The 12,820-nt window shown below is 38.2% G+C and overlaps 1 protein-coding gene and 1 long non-coding RNA gene across 3 annotated transcripts in view; both read right to left on the bottom strand.

Moving 5' to 3' along the window:
- Positions 1-12,820, bottom strand: part of cntnap2a (contactin associated protein 2a) — a 389,684-nt gene that overhangs the window by 354,933 nt on the left and 21,931 nt on the right. The gene's annotated exons all lie outside the window — the stretch shown is intronic.
- LOC146511271 (uncharacterized) overlaps positions 1-12,820 on the bottom strand; it is a 34,642-nt gene that overhangs the window by 284 nt on the left and 21,538 nt on the right. The window contains exon 1 of the long non-coding RNA XR_014876197.1: positions 30-12,820. This exon is cut by the window's right edge and continues 21,538 nt beyond it. This is a non-coding gene — a long non-coding RNA (uncharacterized LOC146511271). The remainder of the gene's footprint in view (positions 1-29) is intronic.

The following is a 12,820-nucleotide window of genomic DNA, read 5'->3' as shown; positions in this document are numbered from 1 at the left end:
ATAATATGCACTGTTAGTTGATTAATTACCTGCCGCATTAACGGGAGAGGACGTGCAAACGTTACCGCTGCTGCTGGGTTGAGATTCACGAGTCCGGAGCGGAATTAAAAACACGACATTCATTTAAGGTTATCGCGTGTTTTGTGAGCAAATGCTTTTGCATATTCGTAGTGTTTCCTCCCTTAAATGAAATATCTACTTTGCAAGTATTGCAAGTTGCCCTGTTGTCATCCGTTCTCGTAAAGTATAACCAAACTTTTGAGCGTTTGAGCCGCTTAGGCGCCGTGTTTCCTGCCAGGTAAATGACGCTCCGCAACGTGGTGACGTCATTCGGGGCGACTGGAATCGATAAGGGAATCGTTTGCAAAAATGGCAAACGATTCCAAGGAATTGAAACAGTGGGAACTGGTTCTCAACAAGAACCGGTTTTCGATACCCATCCCTACATGCAAGACTGATCCCACTTTTCCCCACAGTGCCACAGGTTCCCAGCACAGTAGAACAAGCCAGGTAGTTTTTAAAAGTCCTGTCACCTTGTGGTGAAGGTGTTGCAACAAACATCAAAAGTATGAATTACACTGTCCATATAACGCGTTTTCACGTACAATGTGCAAAAACATTTATAACCTTTTGTTCTATGAATTAATCTTATAATGTGGCCATAAAAATTAAACAAAGTGGGTTTTTTTCAGCTTTTTCTCTTTCATCTGCCTGTTGGCATCGGTCGCCAGCACTGCTTTTTGACAGCAAACAGCATGTGTGCCAGTCTTTTCTTTGATACGGAACATTAGGATTGGTTTCACCGCATCGCCAAACACACAAATGTCTGAACAGCATTCAAAAGAAGGCCACTGTCAGATGCCTGCTGTTTTGCATACATGACTGTTATGCAGATACCATGCACACAAATATATGTTCAGTGGCACACACATACACATCAATCATGTGTGACTACAAAATAAAACTGAAAACCAGAGGTGGGGACTTTTGTGATTTTTGACAGAATTTACATATATGCTGACATACACTGCAACATGAGAATGTGAATGAATTCCCCAAAGCAGTTTCATGTGATTGAGATACCACACACAATTATGGATCCCAGTGACAACAATCAGCCTCATTTAAAAAAGGTTCTCATCCACAGATTTTAGGCTGAGGGCAAAATCAGAGCTAAAGTGGCGACTTATGAAAAATGTATAACAAAAATGATTTTTATGAGGCGCAGAAATAAATAAAGAGATACCCAGATACCCAGCAAATTCTAATTTAGATGAGCCTCATTTAAAAAATATATATATACTATTATTTACTGTTTTGCAATTAACAAGAAACAAGACAATTAGACAGTTAAATGTGTGTTTCTTGAAAATACAGAAGTAATCTCATCATTAAACTCTCTTTGCATGCTGTGATTGATGAATTATTGAAATATGCCCTAATTAAAATGCAAGATGCAAGTTGTCTAAAACAAGTTGCTTTTGAGTCTGTGTGTGTTTCACTTTAGCCTGACTTGTACTTTCAGCCACATTACAGACAAACATTGGGTAGGATGATGCCTCACCCCCGATTAACCTTTTAACACACTAGCACTATATTTCTGTCACAGTCTGGCTGGGGCAGACTGTATGTGTTTGCAAAAGAGGAGTCAAACGCAGACCGAAAACTGAACATGGCATGGATTTAACAAAAAACAAGCCATTTATTGAGGCTAGCAAAAAAGGTACAAACAAAAGGGCATTGGTGAAACTAAACAATAACCTAAACTGGGTGAACTAAAACTAAACATGAAAAAAACCTTAAACATGGTGAACTGACATGGATACCTGAAGTTGTGACATGGATGAGCAGACGACCTGATCAAGAATGACTGAAAGCACACGGACTAAATACACACAGGAGGATAATGAGGGAAGTGGGAACACATGGAGAAACAGCTGACACACATGAACATAACGACGTCACAAGACGAGAGTAACACTAAAAACATTGAACATAGGAACACAGGACCCCTTCAAAATAAAACAGGAAATATAATGAGACACAGACATGACAACATAAGACACACAGACATGAAACACACGAAGGGCAAGGGAGACTTCACAGGGGTTGAAAACACAAGGGGGAACTAATAAGCAAATGAACATAGGAAACCTAATAAGCTTAAACATACACTATAAACATCAAAAGAACTAAAACTCAAAACACTGGGTCATAAGACCCATGATCGTGACAATTTCTCAAATAAAAAAAATTAAAAAAACAAAAACAAAAACAAATGTTGACTCATTAATATTGATTTTAACAGCTTAGCCCTATGTATCCATTTTAATATTAGGGCTACAAATGCTGTGTGGGGGAGGGGGATGACAGCTGGGTCTGCACACATGTGTGAGAGTGGGTCTGTGTGCGAGTATGTCAAAGAGGACTTAAAACCAAGCTGCAGATGATGGACTTAATCCGGTTGTTCAGTAGGTCATGCTGAGGAAAGCTACTCTCCTACACTAGCTACATCTATCTATCTATCTATCTATCTATCTATCTATCTATCTATCTATCTATCTATCTATCTATCTATCTATCTATGAGAAAAGTAATAGTTATGTTTTTGGAGAAAAAACAATTACAGGACTGTGAAAAAGAGAAATAAATGAACAGCAGAGTTGGGAAATGAAGAAAGATTGAGAAAGAGAGACAAAAAGGAGGTAAGAGCAGTAGCGGTGTGCTCTGTTTCTGACCCATGTTACATGAGCCTCCAGACAACACTAGAGACCTGTTAACAACAAGAGTCCATTTAGCTTGGAGTGACTACAGTAAAGGTTCTGAGCTGGACTCTGCACCACCCTGTCCATTAGATACAAAGGGATGTTCACACAGAATGGAGAGGGGTGCACAAGTGCACACATACACAAGCAAATACACAACCACACACGCACTCGCATATGCAGACAAATAAACAAAGATGGCTTAGGCAAAATGCATTCACAGAAAAAAAGAGGAACACAACAAATACGCACTCTTTTCTTAGGGGTCATAAATGTTCACCCTTACATCCATTTAGCCTTCTTCGGCTGCCGAGCTCCAACTGCAAAGTTCACGAGGAGTGAGTGCAAAATGGAGAGACACGCAGAAGTGTCCTCGGAGGATATCAGCTGTAAGGCCAAGAAACAACACTGGGGAGGACACAAGAGCAAAATGAGGGCAAGAGACTTGACGGAAAGAGCACGAGGTGAGACGAGAAAAAAATGAAAGTTTCTAAAAAAGAATAAAATCAAAGAAGAACTTTGAATGCCAGTTCAGAAATTGTCCTTTTGTGTACTTCCCCCACTTTCAATTTTGTTCTTACATTTTAAGGTCAGAGCTGTCATTACATATTGCTAACCATCATTAAAATGATCATAATTATCACTTTTATAACAGTGAGACTTAATTACTACTATTTAATTTGCATTGATTGACCACAGTGATAATTCAAATCTCCAGTCTTGCACATATTGGACAGCCAACTGAACCATAGCCAACCGCTAAACAGCAGTTGTACAAAATTCGACTTATTAACAGACCCTTTAGAAAACATTAACTCAATTCCCTTCACCCGACCTACTGTAGTCCAGCCTGAACTCAAACTTTCTCATGGTCGGCCTTGACAAGCTCATTCTGGGGACTTTTTGCAGGGAATTTTGCAAAACTGCATATAGAAAGCAAAATGTTGCTGTTATTGCTTATCTAGAAATATTAGTTAACGGATAGAATGTAATAAAATAAAATCCTTAAATATGCTATTGAGCTTTTTAGAAGCATCATTGGCTTAATTCTGTTGAAGGTATGTACCCAAATGATAACTGAAATTATTTATCTTGAATAACCCTGGTGTGAAAGGTAGAGAAGGTCACTGATTAAATGATATTTTCTTCAAAGCTTATTTGCAGGAATGCATACCACCCTGTAAAATTATGTGATTTAAATCTCATTATGGGAATTTATACAAGGAAATTATAATAAGCTGGCAGGGGAGGGGGTGGGTGGGAGGAGTTGGTTGAACTTTCCGGTTCTTTGTCTTGGTCATTACATGCATGTCAGTAGTCGCGTCCCAGCATCCTTATTGTTCTTTAGCAGAGGGCTAAAGAGCGATCAGAATAATGAAAAACAAGAACAAAAATGCCATTTTCTTCTCAGTTACAGAGTTCTCCAAAAGAAATGGAGTGACTAACAAGAAACGGCGTTGCTAATAACAGGGTGAGCATTCAGAGGAGACACAAACCACAAAGGCTTCTAGCAATAACTCTGCATTTGCTTTCAATTTGTCAGAAGCAGAAGAAAATAATTGCTCATACTCAAAGCCTATACACACATCTTACACACAGATATAGGAGGATGCACGGGTAGACAGTATTTTCCGGCTGTGCTGCTCGCTAAGAATGTGCTGATTGTGAAATTCAAGATTCATACCACTGTTACATCCTGAGTATTACAACCTACAGTTTGCTAGCTACCCGTGCCTTTCTCCTGCAAATGCATCTCACCCGGATGCTATAATTTGCTGAGAGGTTTGGTCACCTCCTTTAGAATGAGTGCCGGATTGATTTTGTGGAGAACCAAGTTAATGGAGAGCTGATGATAACCACCATCCGCCTCTGTAGTGACCATTTTTGCACCATAAACTTTTTAAAAAAAACTTCCACTGAAGAGAGCTGGAATTCACAGATAATCTGCTGCTACTGGTGAAGAGTGCCGAGCCGACTATCTCCCTTCCCAGACGTCACCCACTTCATCCGCCAACATCTGCTGTACCACTGTGGGCAGTGGGAGGCCATTAACTCAGAGCACACATTTACTTTCACTTCATACAGACTTCAGTCTCTTCAGGTCTTCTGTAATCTGTTGTTGCACATATAGGTCAGGGCAAAACTGATGTGACGCCACAGATCCAGTAGATCACTGCCATAAATGTCATCTTATTTTCTGATAACATGATATCCATTTCCAGCTATGTATTCATTTTTGGACAATAAATAGATGTAACATTTATTTGGGAATTTATATGAATATCTTAATGAGAAGGAAAATAATACACACACATGTGAAATGTGTATTCTAAGAAATAGAGCAGACAGGCAAAGCAAAAAAAAAACTGCGAACTGAGACCAAATAAGAAATGCAGGCAAATAGAGAGGAAGATACAGAGGCTACAACTAAGTGATGAGACAGATGAGGCAGCCAATGAGTGACAGAATGCCAAAGAGAGCAAAGTAGACAGAGACAGAGAAAAGAAAGGTTTGCCTTAATGCTATTCCAAGCTTCAATCAACGTTCGCCCGCTCTGCTCTCGCCCAATCATCTTAGCAACACACTCACACATACCCACACAGACACACACATACAAGTATCTTTCTGCCCATCAACCTTGGCCTGACAGTCTCAGTGCCATGGCAACGGTTCATACAGGATTAAACAAAGCACTCAGATGAAAAAAAGAACAAAGAATTTAGGAAAATTATTAATGCATTATTTTCTATATAGCCTATGATATGCATGGAAATGCAATTAAAAAAAATGTTTGGCAGTCGGGTAAAGTGGTCACTCACAAAGAGTGCGTTTAGATGTACAATGACCACTACTGAAGGAACAAGGGGAAGAGGAACAGACAGACATGAAGAGAAAGTGATAAAGCCTGGTTTTAGACAGCCCTTTATGTGTTCACAGACACAGACACACTTTGAAGCTGTGAGGAGATTTTGGGCTTACATTTCTCACAACATCTGCTGGAAAAAGAATGAAATGATTAAAGTCGATTAAAGTTATACACACACACATCACGGGATACTGAAAATCAAGGAAACACGATAACATCAAAGTTGGACTATGAGTGGGAAAAAAAGAAGATGAAGAAATAAGATGGACTGCACACACACATTCCAACAAAAGCTCATCTTCCATCATATTTTAATAATGCAGTTAGATATTTTCAAAGTCATAAGAGAAACCACTGGAAACTATAGCTTAGACATCATTAATGCTAGTTAATTAGTTTAATTAGTTAGTTTAGTTTTTATTATATTTGTTTACTTTTGCATTTTGAAGTGTTTTAAGTGCTTCTAACACTTTTTGAAGCTGACTAAATCCTCTCTGAGGTGTGGATCGTTCCCTCTGAAACCACAACAGAGTTTGGAAACTATTTAGTGATCCTGCAAATTATACAGGTTCTAGTTGGTCCAGCTTGTTTAGCATCGGGAGTGGCTCTGGGACTCCGCAAAGTATAGTGATGAGCCAGCTGGAAGCATCATGTGTTTCCACTGTCACTGCCAATCCATCCATTTAAACACTGCATTTCATTTTTTTTCAGACAGCACAAACAAAAACAGAAAAACTTACACTGTAGAAATAACCAAGGTCATCTTGCCACAATATCTAAAGGCTTTCTGTTTAGCCAGAAAAAGTGAAGGACACCTACATCCCTTAAGTGAACTCCAGTCACTCCGGTGGGTTCATGGTGTTTAAATCCAGCACTGATAAAATTGGTGGTCTGACTTATAAGTAAATGTCTTGCACTGCTCTGTTGCATTGTTGTATGCACGCCAAGAAGCATTTGGTGTTGAGAGACAGAAAGACCAACATAATTTATAAAATAGCTTAAATGTAATTATGACGACAACAAAGTTGGCTTGATAAAACAACAAGTAGCCAAGTTATAGACAGTACCGACACCGCTTTTATTAGAAATTCTGTCCAAGGTCCAAATTCACAGGGAGCTGCTCCAACCAGCATTAATCACTATTACAAATAATCACCAACAGAAAAATTCACACTGGCCATGTCACTCTGCTCTGCTAGCTAAATTAACGAATATTAAGCTAAGTTTTGTTATTCAGGATTCCTTCACCCACAGTTCAGCTACACCGTGTTTACACACCTCTCTGCATTGAATTATTACTTATTATTCATCGCTGGCTCTATTCCACAGTATGTCCTATGCCTTGTCATCCTGCCATAACCCTAACCAGCCGCAGCAGATTGTGACCCCTCCTTGAGCCTGGTTCTGCTAGAGGTTTCTTCCTGTTAAAAGAGAGTTTTTCCTTCCCACTGTTGCCAAAAAGCTTGTTCATATGGGGTCATATGATTGTTGGGGTTCTCTCCGGTCTTACAATATAAAGCACCTCGAGGTGACTGTTGTTGTAATTTGGCGCTGTATAAATAAAACTGGATTGAACTGAACTGAACTAGCACCATTGCTATCGGCTCCACTCATACCATTTGCAACAGGAATTAGTGGAGTCAGCTGGAGGAGTCCCCTTTAGGGAGGGAAGGTTTCTGATGCTGTCAGCTTCATTGTCAACTTGATGCCTGGTGAAAAGTGACGTCTTTGCCTGTCTTACATTGCTCATATCCAGTACTGGGTGAAAGCAACTATTTGCTTTGAGCCATTACATTTGGTAATGGCAAGTAATTAAGTAATTTGGCAAGCTAGCTAACAAACCATTAGATCTGGTGTGAATCCAGCTGTTATATAAATAAAGCTGCCAAATACATCACAGAAAGAGAGAAATCACACAAAACATTAGCAGTAGTCATATTCTGTTTGCAGAAATCCAAGAGAAAAAAACGATTTATTTGGATTTTGCAATTACACAAACCTAGTCAGATCTAGTTGTTTACATCCTATAATACATATTTCTCCATGAAATAATACTTCAACTGTTGCTCAAGGGAATTCTGTATAACACAAGGCAAGCGCTCATTAGAATGAGCCTTATATCTACAAACAAACAAACAAAAAAACAGAATAAAGCACAATGACTATATTTGAATAAACATGTAGAACCCTGAGAAGATGCCAGGGCAATCATGAGCATACTAACTTTCCAAAGGAATTAAAGGAATACCTAAATACCAAGCTTCCTTTTTTATTTATTTATTTTTTAACTCTCACATTTTACTAATCAGCTGAGCCTTTTGCACATTAATATCTTTATAGCGATCATAAAATAGCAAAGATGCTAATGACTAATGCTTATCATGGAGGATCAGTAGCTAAGCAGCTTCAGCTGACTGGCTCACTACATGGTTTGTCCATTTCATCCTTTGGCTCATGGAAACTAAAGTCATACCAGGGCCTCCAAAGCACACAAATTCTCTCCCTTTTTGCTTCTGCTCTATGCTTCATTATTTCCAAGCCTTTCAGGCATGAACGTGGCTCACAGCAACCTCGGGCTTTATTTAAATATAATCGATCGACTCTTGATTACACCGCTGAAAATTTCGTCCACGCATGACAGCGTCACACCCTCAATTTATTCTAACAAGCAACACCATGTGAATACAACCCAAAACACTTACGTTGGTTGCCTAAAAACAAATAAATGCCTAATTGAAAGTTGCAAACCACACACATGTGTACAAAGGATGAAAAGGGAAGACACGCAAATACAAAAAGTGCTTAAAAGCGTTGCAAAAACAGATCCTTGTGTGTGTTCCTTTAAATTCTAGCATCTTTAACTGAACCACAAAAAATGAATCTACTGTACTAAGCATGTTGCTCTCTAATCATGCAATTTAATTTTAGGCGTGCAGTGGGACTTAACATGGAAAACATCAAGCAAAGAAAGCTAATACTGTTAACACGTTCCCAGAACCAGATAACCACATTTGCCATTATATAGTCTCTATATTTTCTATCAGCCTCACTGTTTCAGCAAGGATCTGTCCCCTCTCTCTGCAATATTTCTTTTGTCACTTTCTCTTTCTGACAGATTCTTGCTCTCAATCTGTCTTAAAGCTTAAAGTCTTGCTCATTTTCCACTTTAACCTATATTATTATCAGCTGCTTCAGTCTCTATACAGCTGCATTTATAATACTATCAAGGATAAAAAAAAAAACATGAGAGCTTGAAAGCATAAAAAGCAACTATTTGGTAGTAGGTACTGTCCTTAGTTTATGTGTGTGGCGAGCTATTACTGATTTTCTAGTATGTCTCCAGTCCAGATGAAGATTTTTTTTTCTTTTTTTAAAAATTTTAATATCTGTTCCAGTCTGTCTGTGGGAGGGTGTTTTGTGGTGTGTGCTTGTGAAAGATCACAAGTGACTGTTTTTTTTAATGTTTTTTTATTCTTGTGACTCTGGCAGGTATAAAAAGAGAATAGAATACAAAAAAGGGAAGGCTGAAAGAAGATGAATAGAGATGAGAAATCAAGGAGAAATTACAGAAAAGAGAGATGCATGTGCTGAGAGAGGCTGCACTGAGCAGCAGTGAGTGGGCTGCTTCACAAAAGAAAAGTTTGAAGAGGGATTAAAGAAGAAAATGTCACAGAAAATCTGAGGAATGTGAAGGTTTTCAACTCAAAAACAAGGCCAGGCAACAAAATAGTTGTTAAAGTAATGGTGGCAGAGACAAAGATGCCTTCAAAATCCCCCCATCCTGAGCTGGAATGCTTTTGAGACTGTCATGTGACTTCATGGACACTGTTTATAAAGTATTACGAATCAATGACAAGAAAAGTGAACAACACCATTCACCCTTCATGAAAAGGTTTTACATGCAGCCACTTGCCTGGTGTTAATGGACCTGGTTGACTTGTCTTTCAGCTAGTTTATAAACCGCAAAACACAGTGCACCCTCCAAGAAACCCAAACACAATGCCTTAACCATGCAATACAAAAAATCTTGCATAATGAGTGGGAAAGCTCTTGAGGACTTGAAAACCTCCACCATCCCTTCATGTTATCCCATTCCTTCAGCACAGCAGTTTGCAGCAGTTTTTTTAATCTACCCTGTCCCATTCTCACAGCATCAATATTTGCAACCACATAAAATTTTGTTCACAGCTCTCACAGGTGTGGGGAGAAGGCTCTGGGCATACTTGGCTCTGAACAAAACATAATTTTGAACAGTAAAAAAAGAAATTAGATGGTGTAGTTGTTATGACCCCACCTCTGGAACCATATCTACAAACTCACCAAGGATTGATTCTCTGCCCGTGTGACTCCTTGACTCGTTGGCAGTATTTTCTCAATGAAGGAATGATACCAAAGAGTGTGAACCACCCATACTGAGGAGAATCATGAGGGTGTGTTTTGTGAAGGATTTTATTTTACTTACGTGACATAAAAACAAGAAGCAAAAAGATTTCATTGTTGACTCTGTAGAGGTACTTGGATTTTAGTGGATTTGTCTGGCAGGTCATTCTTTCAGGGTTGTAAGAGGAGCGCTCTTTTGTTGAGAGGGAGACCTACTGCTGTTATGCTGCACTTGAAATGGTAGTCGTTTAAACAACTTGAACAAAAACAGTGTGTTTATGTGTGTGCTTGTGTGCTGCAATGCGTTTGGCACGAGTCACTGCTTTGATAGTGTTACCTTATTAATCATACTTCTGTGCAGGTTGTTTGGTAGCATCTTACATTTGAGATATTTGAGTGCATACTAATACAATGACTGAGCAATGCTTTGGAAATTATAGTCAAACTATGCAACGGCAAATTAAATTACATGTAACATATTACATATATTATAGTTTGAAATGCTACATAAGAAAATCTACATATATATGATTATTTTAAGTATTTTATGCTAAAGAAGAAGACAAAAGATTTGTACCCTGACGCAAAATGCTTTTTTAAGAATGTCGATTTTTCTTAATTGGGAAAACAAACTATTGACGTTCATGTTCATAGTGTCAGTGTGGTGTTAATACCACATTCATTAAAGGGCTAATACTAATACAGACTCACCCATACTTGTTCACAATCACACCAACAGTCAGTTTAGGATGTGGGAAAGAACTGCCACACCTGGAAGACATGTGGTAAATTCTGTGAAAGGGTCTATTTTAACCCAAATCTCTTCCAAGTCTTCTAGTTTTAAGTCTTGTCTTTTGACCTGTGCCACCACCTTACCCAGTTTTGATTTGCTCACACTTTAAAGTGGGTTGCTCTTATTGTGAATTTTAAACCAATAATGTTGTTTCTGCAAATGTTCATACTGTGTATGTATTGCTTTGGGAATCAGTAGAAATCAACCACTTTTTTCATTTGGGTAGGAAGATGTGTTTGTAAAAGAGGAAAAACTATGCTTTGAATTTCAAAAACCTACTGCATATAACAAAATACCAATAAAATATAAATTTTTAATGCATGTACAATGACAATAAAAAAATGGTGCAATGCAGTTATCTCTGCAGTTACCTTCACTGGAATAGTGGTCTCATTATTAGTGAAAAAAGTACTTTAATCATCTTTACCTGCCACAAAAAATATTAAAACAGCAATGAAACAATAAACCTTCATTTAAAGGTTTGTGCTCATGTACAAAAAACAAAACAAAAAGCCCTTGTTATTGTGATCAGTACGGTGGCCCTGAGAGGCCAAACGGACTGCAACTTAAGAAAACACCAGCAATAAATAATAATAATAATAAAAAATGCTGCAAAAGCACACAAAACACAACAGAAATAGGAAGAACGAAAACAGAAATAGGAAAAAACAGATTTCCAAAGGCACAAGGGAAGTGTTTCTGGAGAGACAATAACCCGACGGACCAGTTGCAGGAACCAAAATATGCTAGGTAAGTGTATTTTAATATCATGATTCATATATTACTGATGCCGGATTTTTAGACTAATAGTTAGGTTAACACACTTACCTCTCACCTTTTCTTTCCTCACAAAACCGATAGATCCTCCACTTCTTGTAAGTGTCTCCCAGCGCAATTCTTAGCATATTTTGGTTCCTGCAACTGGTCCATTGGGTTATTGTCTCCCAAGAAACACTTCCCTCGTGCTTTTGGAAATCTGTTTTTTTCCTATTTCTGTTTTCATTTTTCCTATTTCCGTTGTGTTTTGTGTGCTTTTGCAGCGTTTTTCTTATTGCTGGTGTTTTCTTAACTTGCAGTCTGTTTGGCCTCTCAGGGCCACCGTAGTGTAGGTTAAATTACTGAGACAAGTGGTTTTGGTAATATGATGTATAAAGCTCATTACCTACACTTTAGAAAGTTTAGTCCTTTTCAGTCAGGTCATGGATAACTGAACTATATGCTCAGCTGTAATTCTCAAACCCAAGTAAGAACTGAATCATCACAAGATTCATAAAATTATGACATTTAATATAACAGAGTAAACATATGAATATATGTCTGTAAAAGTCTCCCTTTTCATTTCATTAAAGAATAAAATAAATACAAAAACATGTACCTTAAGATTGCATTTGTATTTGGAGAACATCCCATTAAAACTGTATTACAAGGAACTGTTTGTGACGATTGAGTGAAATGGGATTTTTCTGCACAGTGAAAAACACCAACACAAGAGCAAATGTTAAATTCAACCTTTTCGATGTGTAATTAAATCACATAATTACTTTCATGGTAATGCGATTTGTTACACTGTTGAATGGCTGGACTATGCTTACTGTGACATTTCTAACACTTAGCAGTCTGGACGGTCATTTCATGTGGTTCATGTTTCTTTGTGTGATTTTTGCCAGAGCATCAAAGGACCTATTTGTATATTTATTCTTTAACAAATGTCAGCACTGCAATTGTAGCAAATGTTTCCACTGTGATAAATAAGCAGTCTGGCTGAATGGCTGTGCAGATAACCATGTTCTGAAAACACAAGGTGTATTTTACTGGGTTATGAAGAGCAAAATTGTGTGATTAGATGCAGGGGTGTCGAGTGTGCAGACCATTACAGATCATTTGGCAGCTGCTCAAGGTAATTATTCTTGGTGCTCAAAAGCACCAAGCATATTGTTACTTGTTACCGGGGTGAACTTCAAACTATTTTCATGGCCACAGTATGTTTTGGTCTAATGTTATTATATCATGCTGAAG

The sequence above is a fragment of the Neolamprologus multifasciatus genome, chromosome 9 (genome assembly GCF_963576455.1).
Source record: "Neolamprologus multifasciatus chromosome 9, fNeoMul1.2, whole genome shotgun sequence".
Lineage (NCBI taxonomy): Eukaryota > Metazoa > Chordata > Actinopteri > Cichliformes > Cichlidae > Neolamprologus > Neolamprologus multifasciatus.
The sequence above is the reverse complement of the archived record's forward strand: the minus strand, read 5'-3'. Positions and strand labels throughout refer to the sequence as shown.